Consider the following 15,646-nt stretch of genomic DNA (forward strand, 5'->3'; position numbering starts at 1 on the left):
ATCAAATGTTGATCGCCTGATCTCAACGATCAACAGTGCACTTAAGTTGTGATCGGACGCTCGACAGTGTAGGACCGGACGTAGGACCCCAGCGTCCGATCACTTCTAGTAAGGTACCAGTCACGACCGGACGCGTCCAATTACAAGCGACCGAACACAGACAAGCCAGAGTCTAGTCATTTATAGAGAGCTCCTCGAACCTCTGTTTTGCGACCGAATGCATCCGCTCCTATACGACCAGATGCAGCACCTAAGTCCGGTCATTCTCCAACTGCCATGCGTCACTGTTGTTCCTCACGCTACCACGTCAGCGTATGTCAGCACTGATCGACGTAGGCCCTGAGCGTCCGGTCACTCTTCGCGCCAGCGTCCAGTCACGAGACCAAGACTATGTGCTCATTGCTGCTACTGATCAGACGCAGGGTCAGAGTCCGGTCACTGCATGACCAGCGTTCGGTGCACTCTGTGAAACCCTGTCTTTTCTATATAGGGCACCGGTGGCACCGTCGGACTGTCCACACTCTATGGGCGGATGTGGTAGAACCACCTAATCTAATGCCTCTCAGGAGTACTTGTCTTCCATTAGACACTAAGTCCTCAAGGGAGGACACTAAATTACATGGTTCCGTCGGGCACATCCCAGGGGAGAACCAAAAAATCCACATTTTTCTAGCAGGATCACAAATGAGAGAATAAAGCTTACAACATCTTAGCCATTTCTTACATCACTTTTTATGCACATCAGAGTATAATATTTATTCTTATAATAGTAGAATATAATCATGTTATTAGAGTTATGAACAATTTAATTTAACAACACAATATAAACATGTGATCAGAGTTATAGCAGAAATAATTATATATTCATGACATGATGAAGCATTGATATATAAACTATGACAACAGATTATAAAACTTCGATTTATAAAAACATTTAGTAAGAGTTACAAATAAAGACTATGATCGCAGCGTAAAGGAATCCTCTTTGAGCCTACCAGGAGGAATCCACACATAATGGTCAGCTCTAGCATCCGCCTATCACCTGCAACAGAGGGAAATAAAACCCTGAGAACTCAATTGTACTCAGTAAGATTTACCCGATAGGAGAAAAGAAAAGACTCCAAGGATATGCAAGGCTATCTGGCTTGTGGGTTTATTGCATCTGTAGGAGCATTACTAAATATGCGTTCTTATATTCGATTTTATTAGTAGTCATTATTAGTTCATTAACTAACCATTCTATGTAAGCACATGTGCTACTTTTAAGGAGGTGGTAAGCAATTAGAATCATTTTTACCATATTTCATCTTCTAGTTCTTACTACATTGCTAGACTATAGACAAGCCATACCGGATCACCCGGTGATTCATGAATCAATGTGCCTAGCTGGGTATCCCAAAACACATGCCCCGCTTGTACCCTAGGCACAAGTAGGATCAACCCACTACCCTCCTATCATGGGGTCTAGGTCCCCATCCAAACTTGGACTCCAAGCCCCCGCCCCTAAGTCCCGAACTCAGTGCAGTGCAAGGATCTCCACTCAAAAACCACCCTAAAAGTTGGTCCGAAAAGAGCATAAACCCATGACAAGAGAGTAATAAGTCTTTCCCGCGCCCATACCCAAGTATGTGCTTGGGATAATAAGTTTGTGACCTACCTAGAACCTAATGCAACAGCCGGTCCTTAACCGACACAGACAAGGAAAAAGTGTAACCAAGCTATGCCCTGTTGCTCACAGGACACAACCTCTTACACCCACCAATACCCATACTATTTCCCTGCTCGGTCTCTATTTTTCCTTTCCACCATTTTATCATGAGTGATAATAATATAGTAACAACAATAATATATTTCCTATCTCTCATAAGTGACAGGCAATCACTCGACTTCTATCGGAGTCCTATAGCATAGCAATCTACACGATCCTGTCATACTAGTAAGACTCATAGGATAAAGATTTATATATGCAAGTGGGTTTCATTCAACTCCTTTAAACTTAATGCACAAATATAATTTAAAGTGCAGAAGAGTAGGGGTTATGCACTGGGGCTTGCCCGGGTAAGATATATACTAAAAAGTTAGTATCTGCATCTTTAGATCATCCACCATCATCTGAATAGAAAGCCCATTACATCATCTCTTGGAGAGAATACCATTACACCATCTTCAGATTCCTAATCATCCTTCAATTGATTTGTTGATCCATCATCGTACCTATATGATATGCATTTATGCAAATGATGAAACAGATAATTAACAAGACAACAACTCTTAAAATAGAGTACATACTACGAACTAACAAGCTAGCTCTAATGACTAACATACTAATCTACGTATCAACATCGTCGAGAAAGGTGTCATCTCCCAACAAGTGTTTTAGTTATACAATTCCAAGGTGTTTCTTTATTTCATTCTATCGATTTAATCTTTATTCAAAATAGGGCATCATTATCTATCTAGCAAACTAATTATTCTAGTGCTACAAAAATTACATTGAGCAGCTAATAATATTAGGAATCTACTGTAAAATTTTTAGAGTTAATACAATCACCGATTTATCAAGGAAATTCCTACAAGTTCACATTTTAACAATATTAAACACTTTAAAATAATTAGAGGAACCCTAAAAACATATGGAACCTATACGAACGAAATACCCTATCAGATAGATCATGACTTTAGAAACTCAACAAAACTAGTTTGGCATTTTTATGATTTTTCTATGATTTACTATGAATTTCCAAGCATTCAGCCGATTATTAAAATTACAAAACACCAAAAAAGAAAACAAAAGATCCTTGGGCCCCCCGAAGCGGCCCAACTCGGCCTGGTCTAGCAGCCAAGGCAGCCCAGACGGGTAGGCGCGCGCGGGGGCGTGCGTGGCCTAGCGCGGCGGTGATAGGCCGGCCCAGCGGGCGCGCAGTCATGGGCGCGGGCGGCCTAGACGCGCAGGTGAAAGGTCCTAAAGGCTAAAGGGGGGTGAATAGCCTATTAAAAATTTCTACAACAACACTTAACAAACCGGTTAGATAATTATGAGACAAAGCAAGTATTGTGCTAGCCTACTAAAATAGCAAGCCACCTACCACAATTCTAGTTTATATAGTTTCTATCCACACAAAAAGCTATGACACTACACTAAGTTAATATGCTCTCAAAGGCTAACTAAAGAGTCACACTAACCAAACTAACAAGCTCTCACAACTAGCTACACTAAAGAGCTTGACAACTGATTTGCAGTAAAGTAAAGAGAGTGAGCAATTTGTCTATACCGCCGTGTCGAGGAAGGAGCCAATCAATCACAAGAATGAATATCAATGAAGACCAATCACCTCGGAATCAAATGATGAACATAATGATTTTTTACCGAGGTTCACTTGCTAGCCGGTAAGCTACTCCTCGTTGTGGCGATTCACTCACTTGGAGGTTCACGCGCTAATTGGCATCACACGCCAAACCCTCAATAGGGTGCCACACAATCAACACAAGATAAGGATCACACAAGCCATGAGCAATCCACTAAAGTACCTTTTGGCTCTCCGCCAGGAAAGGTCAAGAACCCCTCACAATCATCATGATCGGAGCCAGAGAAAATCACCAACCTTTGCTCAATGATCCTCGCTGCTCCAAGCCATCTAGGTGGCGGCAACCACCAAGAGTAACAAGCGAATCCCCCAGCGAAACACGAACACCAAGTGCCTCTAGATGCAATCACTCAAGCAATGCACTTGGATTCTCTCCCAATCTCACAAAGATGATGGATCAATGATGGAGATGAGTGGGAGGGCTTTGGCTAAGCTCACAAGGTTGATATGTCAATGCAAATGGCCAAGAGAGAGAGAGAGCTTGAGCCGGCCATGGGGCTTAAATAGAAGCCCCCATGAAATAGAGTTGTTGTACTTCTTCACTGGGCACAACACGGGGTGATCGGACGCTCTGGTCATATCGACCGGACGCTAGATTTTAGCGTTTGGTCACACGATGCGTGCCAATATGTTCATCAACAAATATTTGAGAAATCCAATATGTTCAACTCATTCCTTAGCTTGCAAAACCTTTTCTCATCCAATATGTTTAACTCATTCCTTAGCTTGCAAAACCTTTTCTCATCCAATGGCTTGGTGAATTGATGAAACCCTAAGTGCTAACCTAGTTTATCAAGTGATCATGAGATAGGTAGCACATTCCAAAGTGGTGAAGCAAATGAAGATTATGACATGATGATGGTGATGCCATGGTGATGATCAAGTGCTTGGACTTGAAAAGAAGAAAGAGAAAAACAAAAGGCTCAAGGCAAAGGTATAAATGGTAGGAGTCATTTTGTTTTGGTGATCCAGACACTTAGCGAGTGTGATCACATTTAGGTTCAATAGCTGTACTATTAAGAGGGGTGAAACTCGTATCGAAATATGGTTATCAAAGTGCCACTAGATGCTTTAACTCATTGCATATGCATTTAGGATCTAGTGGAGTGCTAACACCCTTGAAAATGTTTGTGAAAATATGCTAACACATGTGCACAAGGTGATACACTTGGTGGTTGGCACATTTGAGCAAGGGTTAGGAACTTCACCGGTGGAGTATTCGCCCATAGAGTGCGGACAGTTCGACGGTGCCACCGGCACCCTAGATAGAAAAGACGGAGGTCACTGTGAGTGACCCGACGCTGGTCTCGGTTGGACCGGCGCATCCAGTTAGTGGCAACAGAGGGCACGCAGCGGTGGTCTCTGACCGGACGTTGGGTCACTCAGTGACTGGACGCTGATAGGGTGCGTCTGGTCCTGCTGATGTGGCAGTGGATAGATGAGTCGCCGAGTGACCGGACGCTGGGTGTGTCCGGTCATGCATGACCGAACATGCCCGGTCGTGAAAAATCGTTTTTGGATGCTTACTAGAAACGACCGGACGCTGAGGTCCAACGTCCGGTCACTTCACAGCAGCGTGTTCGGTCATCACTTGACTGTTGAGATCGGGCAATCAACATTTGAAGAGAGGGGACACGTGGCACGCATCACGTGACTGGACACTAAAATCTAGCATCCAGTTGATATGACCGGAGTGTCTGGTCACCCCGTGTTGTGCCCAGTGAAGGGTTACAACAACTCTATTTCGTGGGGGCTTCTATTTAAGCCCCATGGCTGGCTCAAGCTCACTCTCTTGGCCATTTGCATTGACATAGCAATTTTGTGAGCTTAGCCAAAGCCCCCCATTCATCTCCATCATTGATTCATCATCTTTGTGAGATTGGGAGAGAATCCAAGTGCATTGCTTGAGTGATTGCATCTAGAGGCACTTGGTGTTCGTGTTTCGCTGCGGGATTCGCTTGTTACTCTCGGTGATTGCCGCCATCTAGATAGCTTGGAGCAGCGAGGATCGTCGAGCGGAGGGTGGTGATTGTCTCCGGCTCTGATCGTGGTGATTGTGAGGGGTTCTTAATCTTTCCCCGACGGAGAGCCAAAAGGTACTCTAGTGGATTGCTCATGGCTTGTGTGATCCTCATCTTGTGTTGGTTGTGTGGCACCCTATCAAGGGTTTGGCGTGTGATGCTAATTAGCGCGTGAACCTCCAAGTGAGTGAATCATCATAACGAGGAGTAGCTTGTCGGCAAGCAAGTGAACCTCGGTAAAAAATCATTGTGTTCATCATTTGATTTTGAGGTGATTGGTCTTCATTGGTATTTATTCTTGTGATTGATTGGCTCCTTCCTCGACATGGCGGTATAAATAAATTGCTCACTCTCTTTACTTTACCCTAAACTAGTTGTCAAGCTCTTTAGTGTAGCTAGTTGTGAGAGCTTGTTAGTTTGGTTAGTGTGGCTCTTTAGTTAGCTTTTAAGAGCACACTAACTTAGTGTAGTGTCATATCTATTGTGTGGTTAGAAACTATATAAACTAGAATTGAGGTAGGTGGCTTGCTATTTTAGTAGGCTAGCGCAACACTTGCTTCGCCTCATAATTATCTAACTGGTTTGTTAAGTGTTGTTGTAGAAATTTTTAATAGGCTATTCATCCCCCTCTAGCCAGAAACGATTTTTCACGACTGAACGCGTCCGGTCATGCTCGACCGGACACACCCAGCGTCTGGTCACACGGCATTTCCCCTATGCATGACCATGTCAGTGTGACCAGACGCAGTCAGCCAGCGTCTAGTCATTTCAGCGTTTGACTCTCTAAGTGTCTTGATCACAAAAACAAAATAGCTCCTACTATTTATACCTTTGCCTTGAGCCTTTTGGTTTTCTCTTTCTTCTTTTCAAGTCCAAGCACTTGATCATCACCATGGCATCACCATCATCATGTCATGATCTTCATTTGCTTCACCACTTGGAATATGCTACCTATCTCATGATCACTTGATAAACTAGGTGAGCACTTAGGGTTTCATCAATTCACCAAAAACCAAACTAGAGCTTTCAGCAGGCAGCGGCCCAGCCACTAGAAACGGTCGGCCTACGCGTGGCCCAATGCGGATGAGCCCAAGCGCAATGATAGTTTTGCAAAAACATCCCCATGTTTCTATCTATTTTGTATTCTGTTGTTCATGCGAGTCATAGTTTTCACACCTAACCCCCCAAAAAACTTCTAATTACACATTCTCACCTTCTCCTTCCTACGGTGAAGCAGAGAAGCAGAAGATGGTGGCTCTGACCGACCAAATCTCAGCATCCAACGCACCCATCGGCGGTGGGGAGACGGCGCAGGGCAGCGGTAGACCTAGACATGCATAGGCATGGCCAAAGCTCTCGCCACCGTGGCCCGTAGAGACGCGACCGCGTGCAGCGGCGGGTGCGACGGCTGATAGCTGGCAGTGATGGTGCTATGGGGCCTGGTGGCTAGTGATGTCGGGCTCCCTGGCACCGGGCGGACATGGCACGAAGGTGAGGCGGTAGCTGCACAACGGCTAGAACTCGCGCAATAGCCGGGCAGTGAGGCGGTGCGGAGCTCTGCGCGTGGTGAGCGTGAGCCTAGGGCACATGGTGTGGTCGGGGCACGAGGAGCAGGCCAAGGTAATGTAGGCGCCAGCAGTAGGGTGACCCGATGTGGACGATGGCAGGGTCGGCGGTCGAGGCACGGAGGTGAAGTGGCACGGTCCGGGGCAGTGGCACGGCCACGATGGGGATGCGCATGCAGGGCTCGGGTGCACTTGCGCGTGCGGTGGACGGCGACGGGAGCGACCGCAAGGGCTATAGGAGGGCGACGCCATGGAGCAGTAGGTCCAGCACGAGGCCGAGGGGGCGCGCGCGATGATCGAGCGACAACGGCGTAGTCAGGGCGGGTACTCGCGCAAGGCGGCAAGGAGCAGGGAGACCGGTGCTATCCCAGAAGCATATCCAGGCATGGGCACACACGGCGGCATGCGACAGCAGCGTGGGACCATGGGGGTAGCAGCCGGCTACGATGGCTAGTTGCTCGGTGGGGTGCAGCTGGGCTGGGGAAAGAAGGCAAGGCAAGGGCATCTTTCTTTAAGGCAAAAGACAATGGCCACGCGGCATGGGCTGCGGTAGGGGTAGGTGAAACGAGGGGCAGCTGTAGCTCGGCCTCGGCTTGAAGGCGCATGAGACAACTGACAGACATCATGGCAAGGACACGGGTCATAGCAGAGCAAGAGAGGAAGAGAGAGAGAGCTGTATGCGACAAGGCCAGCAGAGGGAGGGAGAGCAAGCAACCGGCAAGGCTAGCAAGCTCAGTCCTATCTCATAATGCGCGCGTCGTACCGGCGAGGTAGGTGAGATGAGTGGACAACGGCACTTCCATTGTTATTTTTAAACTAACAACATCACATTGACACTCGAACAAGCATACAAACATATTCACGATATTCATATCTTGCGGATGCTATGATTTTTTTCTGTTTATATTTTATATTAATTTAGCTTCCAAAAATTTATTTTCTAAAACAATTTTATGCATTTACAAGCATAACAAAAGCTCTAAGGTTTTATTATTTAGCAAATTTTACTTTCAACATTTTTTGTTTATAAAAATTATTTTTCATGCTTAATCAAATAAACAAGCCATTCACCCTTTTATTTGCTATCAGACATTTTTAAGCACTAGTCCATACGTCATACTAACTCGTAGAAACAAAACATCTAGGAACTAATTAACCCATTGTTCAATATAATTCACCAAAATTGACACTTTTAAACATAAGTTAAATTTTAAAATCTAAGAAAATCGTTTCGGTAAATCCTCTTAGGTCTAAACCTCGGTGCTAAACAAGCTCGTAACACCAGAGGTGTTAAGCGGATACTCCGCCGGTGATGTTTTGAACCCTTGCTCTCAAGTGCTAAACACAATGTGTATCATCTTTGTGCATGTGTGTTAGCATATTTTCACAAACATTTTCAAGGGTGTTAACACTCCACTAGATCCTAAATGCATATGCAATGAGTTAGAACATCTAGTGACACTTTGATAACTGTATTTTGATATGAATTTCACCCATCTTAATAGTATGGCTATCAAACCTAAATGTGATCACACTTGCTAAGTGTCTTGATCACTAAAACAAAATGGCTCCTACCGCTTATACCTTTGCCTTGAGCCTTTTGTTTTTCTCTTTCTTCTTTTCAAGTCCAAGCACTTGATCATCACCATGGCATCACCATCATCATATCATGATCTTCTTTTTCTTTATCACTTGGATTGTGCTACCTATCTTATGATCACTTTGATAAACTAGGTTAGCACTTAGGGTTTCATCAATTCACCAAAACCAAACTAGAGCTTTCAAGTGGGCCATTAGAAAAGTCCAGTGCCCCTAGGTCTGAGCACCAGAGTTTAGGCTCCTTTAGTAGGGTTAGTTGATTTAAATGAAAAGTTCAGAGGCAGACATATTCTTATGGTGCTACCATAGAGAAGGGCACCGGAGAAAGGGTCACTGGACACATGGCGGCAATCAACGATGGTTGTAGACCATGCGAAGTTTAAAAGGGTCCCGAAATCCTCCAGTGTGGGTCACCAAAGTATTTGGGTGGGTCTTGAAGCTCTCTGGATGCGCTCTTTAGACCGCACCTGAGTAGTCCAGCGGTAGGTGGAAGGATCGAGGAAGGCGACTAGAGGGGGTTGAATAGTCATTTATAAAACTAAATCGTGAATCCTAGCCAAACAAACATCCGAAATAAACCATTTGTCACTTCCCACTGTAACAACAGAAGTAAAATAATATGGATAAATTATTTTTTATAACAATAACAGTAAAAGGAACATACTTATTTCCTCCCTTCTGAAGACCTGGTTTGGATCCACTTAATTTTCAGAAGCTTCTTTGATAAGTCAACTTTTTATCACTTTCCACTAAAGCTCACTTATTGAAGAATATAAGGGGTGACTGGTTCACGACTTCACTTCACGTATGAGTCGAGTCTGGCTTGTATTTGGGAACCAGGCCCCGTGGAACAAGCTGAACGCATATAACACTATCGTGTTGGGTTGTGTGTATCTACTTAGCCTGGTTGAGAACAAATATTGTTTGGTTGCTTGTACGAAGATATGTTGCATGAGATAAAAATAATACAATGTTATGGCGATGGTTTTTATCTTGTACAAGTATATTTTAAAAGTTTTTATTTTATCTTATTATGTATTTCTTAACACCAAAACAACTTGTTGCAAGAATCATACTCATTTGAACAAGGCTTTGTCCATCATTCTACCAAATTTTGGTGTTAATAGCATTAAACTTCTTTAAAACCCATTAATATTAATATCACTTGAAACATACTAATCATACACTAATAACATCATTACCTAAATAAGCACCTACATCGAGCTTGAGTCTGGCTCCCCGTAAATGCTTAAAATTTGCATATCTGTAGAGCCAGATTTGAGAGGCCTATTTTGCATCCCACAAGCTAGATCCAAAAGGTGGTACAGGAAACCAAATAACAAACAACAGAAACATACATCCCACCCGTCTATTGAGAAATTTGCACCCCACTAGTATGGCTGGGCTATATACATCCAACCAATCACACCCTAAGTAAGGGTGTTTGACATACCTATATTTTCACTCCTCTCTAGTACCCACCCCCTTTGCCTTTGACAGCCTCAACCCCCTTGCCAAGGCCACCCCCTTGACGTCAGTAGCACCAGAGATCCAACGAGACGCTTGCATGGCCCAACCGCAACCCGCGATGGTTGTGGCATCATGGAACTGAGCTCGCGAGGCCCTCACCAAATCTCGTCTGAAGCAAGGTCGACGGCGGCGCTTACGCCAAATCTAGTTAGCGACGGACGTGAGTAAGGTCGACGTCGGGAGTTGCGGGCAATATCGATGGTGACGCTCAAGTGAACTTTGGTTGACGGCAATCACGAGTGAGCTCAGATCGGACGGTGCTCCGACGAGTGGTGCTTGGGCGCAGAGTTATGGCTACACTATGAGTTTGGAGGCATGCGAAGGGTCACAACCGCACAACGAGGATGGAGTCAACAAAGAAAGGGTGACGTGTGGGTAGGGACGACAACGGGTTTGTACCCAATAGGTATCACCCACCCATACATATGCCTATCAAAAAGTTTTGTGCTCACGAAGCAATCCATGCCCATATGTGTGTGCAATTTTGTACCCATACATGTGTCCATATGGTAGTACATACCCATTGGTAGGTTGGTAGTAGGGCTGGATATCGAGCCAGTTCAGCTCGTTAATATTACGAGCTAGAGGGACAGCTCGACTCGGCTTGTTACTGAGCTTGAGATGGCTCGTTTAGCTCGTGAGCTACTAAAAAAATAGAACATGCATGTTTATAATATTTATGCTACATTAATTTTAGAAGGTGACATTCACCATTATGCAACCATACATGATTAATACATATCATGTTCATCAAAAGTATCAACCGTGGAGCATAGCTGGTCCATCCATAATCATACAGTTCTAGCATACTAACTAATTGTTTGCCACCACAAACTTAGGAAAGTCCATAGATTCAATGTTACCATCATCATCTTCTCCTAGAAAAATAATCCATAAAATCAACATTTAAGTATCACAATAATTATAAAATCAAAATTCATATAAAATAGCTGAAAATAAGAATTATATACCATAGAATCGGTGTATACTTCCAGGTCAACGTCGTTATCTTTTACATTCATGGTGGCTCAGCTCGTGAGCGTCATGGAGCAGCAGCGCGACGCGCATCTCCTCCACCTCGACCTCCGGCTCTGCATGCTCCACAGCACCCCCATGTTGTCGTCCCTTCGGCGCATCTGCCTCCCTCACCCGCTCACGGTGGCCTGCGTAGTGGTGGCGCTGTGCCCGCGGCCTACGTGGATGCGTCCGTGGCGACCAGGGGCTAGCCGAGCGGCCATGGAGTGCCGCTGCCGCTCAGTTCTTGTCGGGGGAGAGGCACGCACAGCGAGCGGCGGGTCGCCTCCTCCGAGCAACACAGCCTTGAAGGAGCTCTGTCCGAAAGCAGCGTCGGGGGTTGCCCATGGAGAGGTGGAGAGATGGATTCGCCGTCGACAAGCTGGCACATGACGGCGGTGTTGCTCATGGCGAGGTGGGGAGGATCGGAGGGGGCGAAGCAGGATTCTTGGGAGAGAGGCGAGATTACGAACCAGAGGTGACGGCAACACCCTCCCGTGGCTGCAGCAGGCCTAGCTCTGGAGGAACGGAAGTTTTTTTTGTTTCTTCAGGCTCAGCATCTTCGCTGCATTAACATGTGTGCGTGCTGGTCGGGCTGGTGGGCTAGGTCAGGCAAACAAACAGGCAGGGCTGGCCAACCATTTGGGCCAGTGGAACAAACGCGCCCTAAAAGACACTCGGCAAAGAAGTCATTTTAGTCTCAGAATGCACAGAATTTTGCCATGTGTCTACTTTGCTGAGTGTTTTAACCCTGACACTCGGCAAAATGCTTCTTTGTTGAGTGTAACACTCGGCAAAGCTAGAAGGGTAAAATTTATCAGGTTTTGGCTCTAGTACCCATTGTCATCCCTACATGCGAGCGTGGGAAAGCTGAAGAAGCTTCTCTTCGTGGGCTTCCTCCAAGTGCCCACCTAGTTCATTTCCTAGACACCGGAAAAAATAGAATAAAAGTCTATTTTATCTCCCTAATCTATTCTCAAAGTCTAGTTTTCCTCCCTGAACTCCAAAACCAGGTAAACCACCTCCCTCAACTTTTAAAATCGTCCATTTTACCTCCTTGACTCGGTTATAGGTGGTTTTCAAAGACGGTTTTGTCTTTTTCTTTTTTTATTTATTTCGGCTAAATTTTTGAAAAATCATAGTAAATCACAAAAAAATCATAAAATAGAAAATCTAATTTTCTTGGACTCCGCATGAGTAGATATACACAATGAATATATAATATGATATGCTTTAGTACAAAGTTTTTATGTAATTAATTGAAAGCTGTAGTTTCTATGGTCCAATTGTGGTGAATTTTTATGGTGGGCTAATTATTATATGATTTAAATCTAGTAAAAATTTCATTCTCATTAGATCATGTATAACTGAGTTATAGATTTATTTAGTTTTATGCTTGTTAAATAGTTTTAAAATAGTTAAAAGTGTGTAAAAATAGAAACGAGTATGAAAATTTTACTATAATTAAAGCATACAATAATTAGACCACCATAAATATTTCACCATAATTGGATCATAGAAACTGCAGCTATGAATTAATTACAAAAAAATATAGATCTAAAGCTATAACAAAAACTTTATACTAAAACATATCATATTATATGTTTACTATGTAGATTTACTCATGTGGAGTCCAATAAAATTGGATTTTCTATTTTATAATTTTCCTACGATTTACTATGATTTTTCAAATATTTAGTCAAAATAAATAAATAAAAAAGACAAAACCGCCTTTAAAAATCACCTATAACCGGGTCAGAGAGGTAAAATAAATAGTTTTAAAAGTTAAGAGATGTGTTTTACCTGGTTTTTTAATTAAGGAGGAAAACTAAACTTTGAGCATTGTTCCGGAGGTAAAATGGACTTTTTTCAAAAAAAAAAAACTACTGGAGAGGCTAGGCGTTTGGTCGTGCGCCATGCCTAATCCTGGGCCGCTGGGACGTGGTGAGTTGGGGCCTGCCCATCGGCGGTCCTACCAACTGTGACTTACAAGGGCTACCCGTGCCGACTGAAGAAAGGCTACTGGGCTGCTACTACCGTCGTAATTAGAGTAGTCGTGGTCCATCTGGAACTTAGCTTTTATGTTAAACAGCCCAATAAACCATTTTAAACAGGGTCGAAGCCCAATGAAGCAGCTGGCCCAAAACCTGACCCGATTCTCTTCATACTCTAATTTCTGGTGTTGGAATTGGAGTTGGAATTTGGACGTGGTGGCGACCGCCGGGCGGAGATATCTGGTTCAGAGTGTGCGTTGATTCGTGGAGAGCAGCTGGTGGGGCCCATCCGCGCAGTTGGCTCGGCTTGGCCGCTGCTGCCTGCGAGGCTTTCGTTATTGTGTCATTATAAAAGTTTATAATTACTTATAAGTCATTAAAAAGCACATGTGTCATTGGTCAAAACTTTTTTATTTGGCCTCCACGCTATTCCGTCCACGTTGAATGCTAATGGTGTCAAACTGAGCTACGAAAAGACTTAAATACCCTTATACTAAAGAAGCGAGCTGAAATTTAATTTTTCTCCTGTGCCACGAGTGTTTTGGCAGGACGAAGCGGGAGAGCGTTCGATTGGACGAGGACCGTCGTGTCTATCATCCTCGAAAAGCGAGTACTGATAAAAAATAAAAATTGCATAGAACTTTAGCATAAGACATCACAACAAAAAATTATAGTTAAGAGACAAAATACATCACAATAATTTTTTTAGTGTTTACTTATATAGTGTTAGCAGGAACTTCAATTGCATGTACGAAGCATATATATATTATTATATTTCTCAAAATACGTAATGGAGCTCAAACTCATTTAAGAAAGAGAGCCCACCAGACAGGTATACATGCCGTCGTCTATATTTATCTACGGGAGTTATTGATCACAGACTAATAATGTAAGAAGCTAGCTAGTAACCAGAATATATAAGCATTCACATATTTGCCCTATAAAGAAAAGAGGCAGGATGCATGAACTAATCGCCTACGTACGTGAGGTGTGTCAGAAGAAATAGGCTAGCAAGTTGCATGTGTGTATCATGTACGTATATATAGGTATGCGATAAGCTAATAGAAGTATATACACGTATATGCAAGTAGCAGCAGTAAGCTTCTTCCGTCACCAGGAAGGCGTACGTGCACCTGTGCAAGCCAGGCGGCCTGCCGTAGAGACGACGCGTTCGTCAACTTCTTCATTATCAATGCAACAACTCCTTAAATTAAAAAAATGCAATAACTCCTTCGTCCATAACGCCCGAAGTGTCCATGGATCATCGAACGCGTCGCGTTATGTGACAAAAAGGAGCCGAGTCTGCGGTGACCAAAGCCGCATCTAAAGGGCAGCTAGCGCTGCACAGGCCAGCGAGAAGGGGAACCGACCGGCACCGCGCCGCCCGCTACAAAGGAGGTGCCCGCTGCGAGTGTCGAGTACGTGAAACCAACATCCAAATGGCGCCGAGATCGAAGTCGTTCGCTGAAAGCAGCACTATCAGCGGCATGTGCGCGCCGTGACGGTGGAGCAGCCGAGGCTGCGCAGTGTGCAGAAGCGGCCGTGGGGCTCCCACTCTTCGCACCCTTCAAGATGGCGCGCCGCATCGTCAGCGACTCCAGCATCCGTGCATCACCACCCCGATGAACACGATCCAAGCCTTGGACAGGCGCCTACTCGAGGACGACACCGGCGGCGGACGCTAATGATGGGGGTAGGGAAGGGTGTCCACGGCGAATCGTCACTGAGGCGTCACATATCTCACCGGAGTGCCCGCAGAACTACTGCGACTGCACCATGAAGCCGTATCCGCACGCACTAGGTGCTGTCGTCGCAGACGCTGACACCAGGGCTGATCCTCTTGGCAAAGGCACCGATGCAGCCACGGAGGTCCTGCGGCACCACGGTAAAGGCGTTCTATGAACAGGAGCCCGAGCAGAGCACGGCGTCGGAGCCGAGGACGACGTAGGCGCGGGCGCCTCCCCGTGGCGAGGTACAGTGCGGTCATGGGAGCCGGTGTCGACGCGGGAGCTGCTGTCCGGTGAAGCCATGGAAGAAGACGACCTTGAAGCCACGCGCTCGCACCGCCTTGTGAGACTCGACTGCCCGCCGCCAGCTGCAGAGGAGCCGCCGGGCTCTACAGCTGTCGCTCCCGACGAGAGCCTGCAAAGGATAGGGTTGCGGGACCCACATATCAGGATGGTCAAATCGTTGAAAACTAACAGAATGTGACGAAAATTGGCATCGAGAGTAAGAAAGTTTAGACCAGTGGCATTTATAACCGTTTAATTTTTTTAATGTCTCGTAAGTAATTGCAAACTTTTATAATGTCACTCAGATAAAAGCCCTCGCTGCCTGCTGCCCGTGCGCGCACCGGCCGCCCCACGAACTCTCGTTCTTTTACCATCGATCATGCGAAAGTTTACCAATTTCTTGATCAATTCTTTTTGCTCACCATCAAAGTCCCCCATATAGCTAAGAATTTCCGAGCAATTGGAAGCCGCTTTCGATGACGAGGCCGATAAATTGATATTACGCGATCGCTACTGTTCATCTTTTGAAGCTCTGCTCACGAAAAG

Source organism: Miscanthus floridulus, chromosome 1 (assembly GCF_019320115.1).
Source record: "Miscanthus floridulus cultivar M001 chromosome 1, ASM1932011v1, whole genome shotgun sequence".
In the NCBI taxonomy this organism is placed as follows: Eukaryota; Viridiplantae; Streptophyta; class Magnoliopsida; order Poales; family Poaceae; genus Miscanthus; species Miscanthus floridulus.